The sequence below is a fragment of the Panthera leo genome, chromosome D1 (genome assembly GCF_018350215.1).
Source record: "Panthera leo isolate Ple1 chromosome D1, P.leo_Ple1_pat1.1, whole genome shotgun sequence".
Classification (NCBI taxonomy): Eukaryota; Metazoa; Chordata; class Mammalia; order Carnivora; family Felidae; genus Panthera; species Panthera leo.
The window spans coordinates 50,059,716-50,072,743 of NC_056688.1; positions in this window are offsets into that span (position 1 = coordinate 50,059,716).

Genomic DNA, 13,028 nt, shown 5'->3' on the forward strand with positions numbered 1-13,028 from the left:
GATTTACTGGCAGAGGAACCTGCACAGGCCTATTCCATCATACAGTTGAGAGTTGCTGGCCACCATCACAGTGTCAGTGTTTCATGAACCAAAATCAGACTGTGTTGAACAAGTCCTAATCTATTCTTGGGAACACTGAAACAGGAAAATTTTAAATATGGCAGTCCCTCAAATGCAGCACATGCTTCTAATCCACACAGTGTTTTCTCTTGTTCGTTTGTTTTTCAATCTCGTCCTACATTTAACTCCATAGTTATGTGGTTCTCAATAAATGTTGCCTGAATTTTAAAAAATGAGTATATAAATGTTATCACCACAGTGTTTATAGTAATAAGAATTTGAAGAGTGTGCATGTTTTATTTATTCACTCATAAAACATATATTGAGCACTAAGTTTTGTAGCTATGAAGTAAACTACTCAAGAGTTTTTCTCTTTTTTTTTCACTTCCAAATAACCATGTCACAAAGTCACATCAGTTCTACCTGATTAATACCTGTGCCATCCTCTTTATTCCCACAATCCTCATTCATGTACTTATTACTTTATGTCTAGATGAGTGAAATAGTGCCTAATCATCTTTCTACTTTGACTCAGACTCTTTAACTGCTAAGCCACCCACCATATAACTGCCAGAGGATCTTCATCCCATGTAAATCTGATCATGCCACTCTCCTGTACACACTTCTTCACTGGCTCTTTAAATCTCCCTTCTTTTGGTTATTGTGCCTGGTCCTTTTAGTCTAGTGCTCTTTTCTGAACTGATGGATTATGCTGTTCTCATCATCCCACAGAGCAGAACAGATATCATCCGTTTGTCATTCTCACACACATCTCTGAGTTTTTAAAATAGACTTTGTTTTTTAGACCAGTTTTAGGTTCACAGCAAAACTAATTAGAAGGTACAGAAACTTCCCATTTATTCCCTCCCCCAAATATGCATAACCTCCCCCATTGTCAACATCCCTCACCAGACTAATGCATTTGCTACAATCGATAAACCTACATTCATACATCATTGTTATCCAAACATCTCTGATTTTTAGCTTATTGTTTTCTAATATATTTCTGGGCTCTTTTATAGATATGTTATTCCATTTTTACATTAAATATAGGCTTTAATCCTTTAAAAAATCCCACTTGAGCTTTTTCCAGCCTCTACAGGAGGCACTGGGAATATAGTGTTGAGTAGACAGGTGCAGTCCCAGATCTTTTGTGCCTCGGTAATATTTCCTACATGGACACTGGCCCTTACCAGAATTAGTAATTATTATTAGTGAATAACCGGTGATGATTGCAAAAAGCTCAAGAAACAAAAGTGCTTACACAGGTTCCTGGTATTCTCTATTTCTTGACATATGATTTCAGAGATGTCTAATGTGTCCCATAAAATGACTAATGATACTAGGAGACATACCATGACTCCTTGGGCTGGACTCACTTCTCTAATTGGATCTGGCCTATTAAGCTGTACGGTCTGTGTTGGTCATGGCCTTTCTCCTTGCTTTCTCTTATCCAACTTGAACTCTTGCCCCATATTTCATGACCTAGTCCTAATCATGTAAGTTTCTGACATCTTCATTAGAGATTCATACCTGATACTTGGTGGAAAGCTCAGACCAATGCTGTCTTGTGTATTTCACTGGTTTATTTTCTGCAGTATAATTATATCTCCTTAAGGCTAAATTGACATATCTTTCCTTGAGCAAATGGTTTACAATTTGGCATGGTGTCTGGTATTCTGTATGTGAATCTGTATATATTCTTGCCTGCAATACCTTGTTTTGGTTAGCTGTAGCCTCATGCGCAGGTCCAAAATACTCACAGTGCTATCCAGATCTTTCCACTGCTTCATTGCTCTGGGCAATGTAATATATTTGAAATATGGAGGACAAGCATTTTACCCTTTTCCCTGCCCTTTCTGTTATTAATAATCGCCATGACTTTTCAAAGTCTCACCCTTCTCCCTCCACCCGCCTCTCCCTGGAAGTGTCCTGTCTCCTGTCTAATTAATGACCATAGTTTACAGACAGTGCAGCTGTCTACACATATGGTTCATTACCCTTAAGACAGAAAACGATGTAAGAGTTGAAGGTTTCTTTCTCAGGGTTCTTTGGGCAAGTATGAAGGATGAAATCATTAACATGACTTTTAACTAAAACAGGTCCTTGTGGTATTGCATCATCTTGTTGTACTTCTAGTGCGCTCAATAGAGGCATTATGGCTTTTAAATCAGGCTTTTGTTTATAGACAAATTTGCTTGGCGCCAGAGAGAACTAAAAAATAATAATAAAATACTTTACATTGTATCTAAGTTTTAGAAATGTCTCACTTTTGGGGTGAACTACCAACAATAAAATGAATTAATTAGAAAAGAGGACTCAGTGTTTTCCTAGAAAGACAGCAGGCTGATCATCAGAGCAGCTGACATATTTTAGAGATGGGTGGCATTTCTAATCCTGGTGAGAGGCAGTCTTGGGTACCTCATAGAGTTGCCTTTATTCATTCATGTGACACATATTTATTCATGTTATTTGCCAGATACTGTACTAGGTGCTGGGTACTAATAAATAACAACTACTCCCTGCTTCCTAAGAACTTAGGGAATTGCTTTTATCTTTTGTTAAAATAAGACTGTTTTGCCTGTTTATCAGTCCAGCTTCCACCATCTCACAGGAAACCCTGGTAATTGTGACTAGTGATGACTCAGACAACCTCCACCAAGTCTCCATCTTTAGCTTCTGCCTTCTCCAGGCCCTTACAGTGGTCATTAGTTACTACCATGTGACTCCTGCTGCTTGGTTTCACAGCCAGGTCCTATGCCAGTGTTGTCATGTCAGGTGGTATAGCCACCCTCATGTGCCTGGCTGAGGGAGGCTGGGAAATGGGTGTTGAATAAAGTAATAGCATCTATCACTATCTTTTTGCTTTCATCTCTGGTTCTTTGTCCTCCACTGGGTTTTTGTTTGTTTGTTTGTTTGGTTTTACTAAAGGTCTATTCTAAACTTCCCAACTTGCCTAGGACTTTAGGACCCAAGGAACTCTAGTTTGTAACTGAGGGGTTCAGATCCTGTCTTTATGCTCTGATGAAATTTTCTCCTCCTTTTTACCTTTCATTTTATTTTCCTCTCTGCTCATCCTTTAAATCAGGGGTTCAAATTCTGGCTTCTATAATCCTTAACATCTCTTTGGATAGACTTCATGAAATTCATAGGCTTCCTGGAATTATAACCACAAATTGTTTTATGTATGCCTGTGCCATTTCCTAGCAGGTAATTCATGGCTTCTTCAGATTCTTAAAGTGATTCCCAAATATACTTCAACAACAAATTTGACCATTTGTAGTTTCACTCTACATTTTTGTTATTCTCTGAGCTATTGCCTTCATGTGTTCAACATTTACTACCATGTAAATACCAATCAGTCTCAAATTATATCTCCTGATTAGAATTCTGGCCTGCTCAACTTCAACTACCTACAGAAAATCTTCATTTTGGGAGTCTCCTAGACTACTCATATCCAAGCCCAACCTATTGTCCTAAGGTTTTCCTACTATAACTCTTTTGCCTATTGCTTCCTCTGATGTTTTTGTGTAGGGTTATCCTTGGCTGAGGCAGATGAAACAATTCTTGCGCTCCCCTGTTTCCCTCACCACTCCTTTTACACCAGTTTGTAAATACCACATATTGTACCAACTTTTTATATACTACCTAAATCTCCTATCTGTACCCTCTGCTACTGCCTTAGTTACAACCTTTACTTTAAGACTCTTAGCTTCTATATGTCTCTATTTTTGCTACCCTCCAAAATATCCTTCGCATACTGGCCAGAGGGATAATCCTCAAATGCATGTATTATGATGATATTTTTTATTTAAATTGCTTTAATACTACCCTTGCCTATAGGATTGGATGACATAAAACTGTATGAGCACTGTCAGGTCTCCTGGATGACGTAGTCAGTTAAGCATCCGACTCTTGGTTTCGGCTCAGGTCATGATCTCAGAGTTCATGAGTTTGAGCCCCACATTCGGCTCTGTGCTGACAGTGCAGAGCCTGCTTGGGATTCTCTCTCTCTCCCTCTCTCTGTCTCTCAAAAACAGATAAATAAACTTTTTTTTAATTAAAAAAATTCTATTAGCTCTGTCTATAACACATCCATGATCTGGTTCATACCTGCCTCCACAGGCTCATCTCTTGTTTATTTCTCATGTCTATTGGTCTGCAATGCTTTACTCCTTCTTGTACTCATGCAATAAAGTATCCTTCCATTGAGCATAGGGCTTATCCTTGACTCTGTGTCCAACTATGTGATATGCTTTAACTAAAGAGATATTAGCATATGCGATACAAGCAGGGTCTTGAAAATTACTTGGATGAGTGGCCTGATTTGTCCTTGTGCTTCTGCCATCATCATGATAGGGACATGCCTAATCTATCCTGCAAGTCCTGGGAGGAGGATAATGAATAAATAGAGCAGACCAATTCCAGCTTTAAGTTGCTCCTAGCCAAGCACTGCTTAGAACATAGTCCTCTACAAATGAATAAGCAAGCCCAAATGACATAACCAGAGTCCCACAGCTTAATGTTGTATGCTTCTTGAGTTTTCACGTAGTTTGTTACACAGCAAAAGAAAACTGATATACTTACCATAAGGCTTTCTGTATTCTGGCACTATTTAACTGCGTGATGCTACTTAAAGCCATAAACCCTCACACTTAGGATTCTTTACTTTGATTCCCTTCAGATTCTTGTTTGCCTAGTAAATTCTTACTTACTTTGTGACACAAACCAAGTTTTGTTTTTTGTTTGTTTGTTTGTTTTATTTGTTTGTTTGTTTGTTTGTTTTTCCTCAGTGAAGCATTCTATGAATCTGGCAAGAAAGTTTTAATCTTCTTTTTTGGGACATGTAGCATTTTCCACATATTAACCTACATTTGCAGCTTATCATATGTATTTTTTTCTTGAAGTTTGCATACCCAAAGGATAAGGCTATTTGTTTAACTTCAGACAAGGTCAGGAAAGCCTTCATAAAGGAAGACATACATAAGTTGAGCAAAGAAGGATGAAGGTGAACAGGTAGGCAAAGGTATATCGGGAAAGCTTAGGTAACCAGAGAGCTGATGTAACCAGCAATGTTTGTGAATAATCACATTTTTCCTTAATGCTTCTTCTATTTCTCAGGTGTAATGGAGCCTCTTGTTCAGTGCATTAAGGAAAATTATTCTAAAGGCACGGATGTGCCATGGAACACTATGATTTTCTTTCCTTTGAGCAGAAAAACCCATGTGCTGCCTGGTCAGCACCTGCTTTTCTCTGGGCATTCTGTCCAGCTGTCCAGTCTGTGAGAGATGGTGACATTTACAACCATTACAAGGCAACTGTCCTGGCCGCTTGCCACAGTGGGGCCCATGTCCAAGTGGCTACCATCTGGCAGGACATCTGCTCAGCCACTGGGAGGGCTTTGGATGCAGCAACATGCCCACAGAGAAGACATTGCACTCTGCCCTTTGGGAGAGGAGAATGCATTGCATTTCTACCCATGCAAGAGATGAACAGTGAGAGTAACACAGAGGGGGGCCTTTCCATTGTGGTTGTGATCTTTCATAGCCTTCAGGTTTGGAGACCCTGACAATATGGTTAGAATGTACTTGATGAGAGCATGGCCTCAACAGCCAGACTGAGTGGGTTTCCATCCTGGCTTCATCACTCTACCCTGTGACCTTGGGGCAGGTTACTTAACTTCTCTTTGACTAGTACTGATTCTAATAGTAAATGTCAGCTATTTTTATTTTTAGATAGCACTTTAGGGTTTGTCATGTGCTCTAGGAGTCTGAGGCTGCTAGGGATCCATGCAGTGCTCTTCAGTGACACTCAAATCCTACTCCACTTGACACTCACACTATACCACAGCCATACTGAATACCAGTATTTCCCTGAATTTTTAAAAAAAAATTTTAATGTTTATTTTTGAAGGAGAGACAGAGCATGAGTGGGGGAGGGGCAGAGAGAGAGGGAGACACAGAATCCAAAGCAGGCTCCAGGCTCTGAGCTGTTAGCACAAAACCGGATGCTGGGCTTGAACTCACAGACCGCAAAATCATGACCTGAGCCAAAGTCAGACGCTTAACTGACTGAGCCACCCAGGTGCCCCTTCCCTGAATTTGTAACATGCTTACTGACACTTCTGGGTCTTTGCACATGATGTTCTCTCTGTTGGAATACTCTCATTGTCACCTTATCAAGTTAACTCTTCATTATTTAGGATACCTTTAAGATCTCTCTTTTTCTTGAAATCCATCTTTGATTACCTCCAGGCTACATATTTCCCTGTCTTTCTGTGTACTGACCCCTGATATTAGATGGATGGATGGGTTGATGGATTAGATGCTTATGTATGATGTCTATCACTCTCATTTAATTAATCCTTAAACAGTCAAATTAAGTGCTTTATTGTCTTCTTGAAAATTAAAAAAAAAAATCTATTTGTCCTTGTTTCAAATACAGATTGTGGCCCACAAGGGAGGCAATTGAAAGCCCATTCCTAGAGAATGAGATTGGAACAATCACATGCTACTTTCCCATCCAGATCTCCTCCAGCATGATTATGTTCAGCCAAATCGACCAGCTGGAAAGAGCTGATTCAGGGAATTGGTTATTGGTCCAATATAGACATTTGTTTGGCTCAATCTAACCATATTTAAAGTGATTTTAGTTAAGTGGAATTGTGTATACATGCTGTCATTGGATTTAGGAATAAAGATGAAGCCATTTGGCCCCTGGAAATTCTGTATTTTTTGTTAAAGCTGAGGCCAGCTAGCCTTCTAGGCAGACAAGTGATTGTACAGTGTATGAAATTAGAATAACTCTATGGGGCTTACCTGTCCAGAAACAAGTCTCCCTCCATCCTGAGATCAAACCTGAAATTCTTACCATTTTAGCCAGTCTTTGAGTTAAATTTGTATCTCTGGAAAGTTGCTATAGAAAGACAACTTTGTTAGCTGAAACTGACAGTATCTTAACCAATATAATTAGAATAATAATAAACACTATCACATTTGTTTATTTAACAAGTAAATCTTTCCTATATAACATATATGAAACACCCTTCTGTTGATACATGTGTGGAAATACATATTCTAGGACCTCACAATCTGGTAAGGAAACATAGAAGCTGATAAATGAACATACAATATAAGCAAAATGTAAACAATCTTGGAAAGTAATAAATGCTATGAAAAAATTAAATAATTAAGATGCTAATTTTTATACTTACATAGCCCTTTCACATATCATGTGATCCTTCCATATACCTTGAGGTAAGCAGAGGACATACTATTTCTATTTTATAGATGAGGAAATTGAGGCAAAAAGGTAATATGGTGTCAGGCCCTGTCTGGTCCTACTATTCCTCATATATTGAAGTACCTGAAAAATACCTGTTAACTTAAACAGATATTTAAATAGCTCCACGAAAGCATTATTGGGATGAATATCAAACTGTCTTAGTTTGGGTCAAATTTGTATACCAGTTCTAACAATATGGCACTTCTTACCGTTTAGCTGAGACTCTAACTTCCTGGTTTATAGATTAGTGGTAGAACTTAATTATTGTTCTTCGTGTCTTCTGTGCCTGCCAGATAGTCTTGAGAATTGGAGTTCTGCTAGCATGCTTGCTAGTCAACACTCTGGACCCCCTGATTCTAGGGTTTAGACTCTTTTCCCTGAACTTCTGCCTACTAGTTGTAGCCTTGATTCCTAAGGACACATATACTCTTGACAGATGGTCTTGGTTGTGGAGCACTGAGTGAATTCAGTGTAAGAGCCCTAGGAATGGGGCAGGGAGGGCCAGAGTAGGAGACTTTCCCAAACTGGAAGCCAGACCGGAGCTCAGAATCAGGGCAGAGATCTAAAAGGGGCAGAAGTAAAGGTAGCAGATAAACAAATGACACTAATTAGGTAAAAAGAAACAAGTTTAGAGGAATTATAAAAATTATTCAGGAATTCAAATGATCTTATTAATGGTAAAAAATGATAATATCATTAATAATAATTTATTATTTTGTGTTCCTTTTATTTGTTGGGCACAAGAATATATATTTGACATATGTCTTTTAATCTTCCAAAGAATAACTTAAGGTAAGTAATATGACATTTCTAAAAGCTGGAATTTGGCTCAGAGAAATTAAGTGATTTTATGAGTTTCAGAGCTAATAAAAAGAAAGTGCTAGATGTTCTAGAAACAAATTATGGATTCACACCAAATAGTTTTGTACCTTGATCAAGTTTCCTCACATACTAAAAAAATAGAGCTACAAAACTTACCTTAAGGGGTTGTGGTGATGTTTAAATAAAATTATGCATAAAAATAATAGCCCAGATCTGGCATATGGTACATATTCAAGCTATTTTGTAGTTATTATTCTTACTGTGTTCTTGCATCTATGTTTGCCAAGTTGGGTCTAGCCCAGACTATAACAGAACTGCTGCCCCTCATTGTGATTTAGGGTAAATAAGTGGTTGAATTAATGGTTGTAAAATCTTACTGAGTGCAGTTCACTGGTAGTTATGTCTACCAAAGAGAGGCTGGCAATACATTAGTATTCAGGATGCTAGTTATCTTCCTATTCACTAGGAGGTGTTTTGAAATTGATGCTTTTACTTGGTTTCCAATTGTTTCTGTTATGTGTTTTGGTGTCTTTTGCAGTATGGACAATCATTTCACAAACATTTTTGGTATTTGTAAGACCTAGAACAACTTCTACATATTGAGCCCCAACAGTTGGTTCCTTACTTGTTGCTCTTATATTCAGCTTGTGGGAACCTTACTTAGCAAATCACTTCCCTTTGGTGTAGTAGAGAGGTTAGAAGAAAATAAAAATGAACAATTCTTATTCCATTTCCTGCTAGCTGTGTGAACACAGATCACTTAACTTACTGGAATAATAATAATAAAAAGAACAGCTTGAATTTCCCACGGTTGTGAGGTTAAAAGTATATTAACCAGCATGTAGCATAGGTACTTAATAAATATAATTTCCTTTTCCTACCTCCTTGAACTCTGAGCCATCAGACAAATGATGGGATTAAGGAAGAATGGTGACCTTCTATCTCTCTCTCTTCCTTCTCTCTCTCCCTCTCTCTCCTTCTCCCTCTCTTCTTCCCCTCTCCCTCCTTTCGTATGATATATTTGTCAGATAACCCTGTTCTCAAATCTGGAACACCAATGCACAAAATAGATACAGTGAGCTGCTCTGGAAAACCCAATCACATAAGTAATTTTCAAGCCTAAAACTAAATGACCAGAGCAAGTGCCACAAGTGCCATGGCTTCTCAGAATAGCACAGCTCTATAAACTTGCATGTCAATAGGATGGATTCAGTGAGAGAACTGGAACTGTAAATGTAATCAGTTTACCAGAAACAACTAAATATAGGTCCACAAGTTGATTCACAGACCTTCATTGACATTTATTCAAAATGGTGGAATAAGGACACATTCATATCAAATCCTGGTTCTGCTACATATTATCTTGACACTTAACCTCTCTATGTCTAACTTATCATTTCCATAGAAAGGGGATAATAATATACTCTTCCTTGTGGGTTATTGTTGAGATTACATGAGTTAATGTTTATAAAATGCTTAAAATGATGCCTGGTATCTAGCAAGTACTATACAAGTGTTAGCAATTACTACATATTATTATTATTATTATTATTATTATTATTATTATTATTATTATTATTTATGATGATGATGATGATTACTACTGCTATCAATCCCTGAATTGTGAACACCTATCTATATATGAACAAACTTTCTCTTACACCATCATAGATGAAGACTGTTTAATGGGATAATGGAAATCTATTTACACACATTTTATTTGTTCATAATTTTTTTCTTTCCTTGTTTTTTCTTAATGATATTTTTGCCAGATATAAAGTTTTAGTTTGACAATATGTACTTTTTATTTCCATTCATTACATTCAAAATATTGATCCATTTTTTTCTGGCTTGCATGGTTTTCTGATAAACATTCTCTATCATCCTTATCTTTATTTCTGTGTGTGTACTGTGGTTTTTTTTTCCTCCCTGAATTTAGTACTTTTTTCTTTGCCACTGGGTTTTAACAGTGTGATTTGATATCCCTTGCTGTGTATGTGTGTGTGTGTGTGTGTGTGTGTGTGTGTGTGTGTGTGTGTGTTTGAATGAGTACCTGCATGCAATATTTATCCTGCTTGGAGAATGTTGACATTCTGGTATATGTGTTTATGATTTCTTTACATTTTGAATTTTGGGGGACAGTATTTATTTATATATTTTTTCCAGGTTCCCTTTTTGGGACTCCAATTAAGCATGTGCTATATTGCTTGATATAATTTTACAAGTCATTGAGGCTCTGTTAAAAATTTAAATTCCTCTCTGTCTTTGCTTAAGGTGGTTAGATTTTATTGCTTTGTCTTCAAGATTATTATTTTTTATTCTGCTTTAATCTTTTATTTTCTACTTCTTTCCTTATTATGTTCATATTTTCTTTTAAATATATCTATCTACTTGTTTGTAATGGTTGCCTTAGCATTTTTGCTACTAGTTCCATCATTTAGGTCCTTTTTGTTTTGTTTCTTTTGGTAAGTGCCTCAACTAGTTATTGGTAATATTTTCTGGTATACAATTTGTCTAATTTTTTATTGCCTTTTGGACATGGTAGGTTTACATTACTGACATTCTTGATATTTTTGTCTTCCTTTTTAAGGGATGTTGCACTTGTATGCATTTATTTGCTGAAGAGTTTGATCCCTTCAATGCCTACTCTTAACTTTTGCTATGCTGAATATAGTGTGACCATCATTCCCAACATAGTCTGGGCTTATGCTTCCAGCAAGACTTCACTAAGTGTTCCACTGATTGTCTCAAATGATCAGAGGCCTGTCCATGCTGAATGATCTAATACCAAGCCTCTACAGCCCTGTATAAGCTTGGGGAATTGCTCTGCTTATGTCATTCTGGTCTTTCTTTGACTGAAAATCTAGTTTGAGATTCCACATGCATGCCCTAATACTATTGTTGGATTTCTGGTCATTTTTCTTTTCTTTTTTCTTTTATTTTTTTTTAATGTTTATTTTTGATGGGGAGAGAGAGAGAGAGAGACAGAGCATGAGCAGGGGAGGGGCAGAGAGAGAGAGGGAGACACAGAATCTGAAAGAGGCTTCAAGCTCCAAGCTGTCAGCACAGAGCCTGACACAGTGCTTGAATTTGTGAACCTCGAGGTCATGACCTGAGATGAAGTTGGATGCTTAACCAGCTGAGCCACCCAGGCACCCCTCTGGTTATTTTTCAACGTAACTTTCATCTTTATGGTGATCTTCCTTACTATTTCCAGCCACCTAAGCTTTTCTGAATTGTGATTTCCATCTGTACAACTCAGGTATGTCATCAGACTCTGTTTAGTTTCTCTGTGTCCATCCTTGAAGTCTGAATATTGCCTCTAGGTAGAAATCCAAAGGCTTATTTTATTTGTCTTCTCTAGAAGGTCACAGTCCTAAACTTCCTAATGTCCAATATCTGAAAACACTTTTTTTTGGTCCTATGTTTTATCTAGTTTTCTAGCTCTTCACAGTTGGAGATTATATCCAGTACTGCTAATCCATTTCAGCCACGGGTAGAATCCTTTGTGGGTTTGTTTTGTTTTGTTTTTTGTTTTGTTTTGGTTTTGCCATATCTGTATCAATTTGTTTTAGCACCATTTATTGAGTAATCTGTCCTTTCCTCTACTGAATTCCTTTGGTGTAATTGCAAAAATCAGTTGACTATATAAATGTGTTTGTATCCAAACTCTTGATATATTTGTCGTTTATTATGTTAATGCAATTTTGTTTTGATTATTGTAGCTTTATAGTAAATCTTAAAATCATGTAGCTTGAGAATTCAAGCTACATTTTTCTTTCTTAAGATTGTTTTGGCTACTAGAGATATTTAACATTTTCATTTAATTTAATATTGAGCTGTTATTCATCAAATTTTTGTTGGGCTTTTGATTATATTGTGATAAATATATAATTTATGGAGAAAGATTATTTTAATAGTGTTGAGTTATCCAAATAATCAAAATTGTATCCTCTTCATTTATTTATGTCTTTTTATTAGTTCCATTTAGTAATATTTTTTAATTTTTTATGTTGAAGTCTTATACACTTCTCATTTTAATTACTCCTATGTATTTGATGTGGGTTTTTTGATGCTATTACAGCATTTTTAGAATTTTGTCTACTTAGAACTTTACTTGGAAATTGTTTACCACCAATACATGGAAATACAATAGATTTGTGTTTATTTTCTCACACAGTATATCCTATCCAGTTTCAGGTCTTGGTTGTCTGTGATGGATGCCACCTTAGAAACACTCATCCAACATCCCATCCCTAGATATCTACCCTTATTATCATTTACAGTATACATACAAGTGAATGCATACATTTACATATACATATACAGTATATCATTACAGTATATCATTACATGTATACAGTATACATACATTTACATATACATCCAAGTGAATGTATAAAAAAGAAGAAACAGGAGTTCCATTTCTGTCTCTCTTTGTTTCCTGCTCAACCCACTTCTATAAACACTGATATAGTTTATTTTTCAAAGTGGAACACTTTTTAAGTCAAAAAAAATCATCGTTAATCATTAAAAAGATATAAATCAGCATTGCAAATTTGATTGAAATGATTCCTTCTTTCCCTGTGTGCATACCACCTGGTAATGTGATGTTGCAACTCCTCCTATCAAGAGGTGGGGTTATTTCTTCATGCCACAAGTCTGTGTGCTACCACTTGAATATGGCCTGATTTTGTTACTTGCATTGATTAACAGAATATGACAGAGTGGCATGTGGAAATTTCAGGCCTAGATTTCAAGAGGTCTTTCTGTTTTGTTCTTGTCCTCTTTGAATGCTATCCTAAGACCACCATTTGAAGCAGCCAGTTTAGGATCCTGGAGGTGGAAAGGTTGTGCAGAGT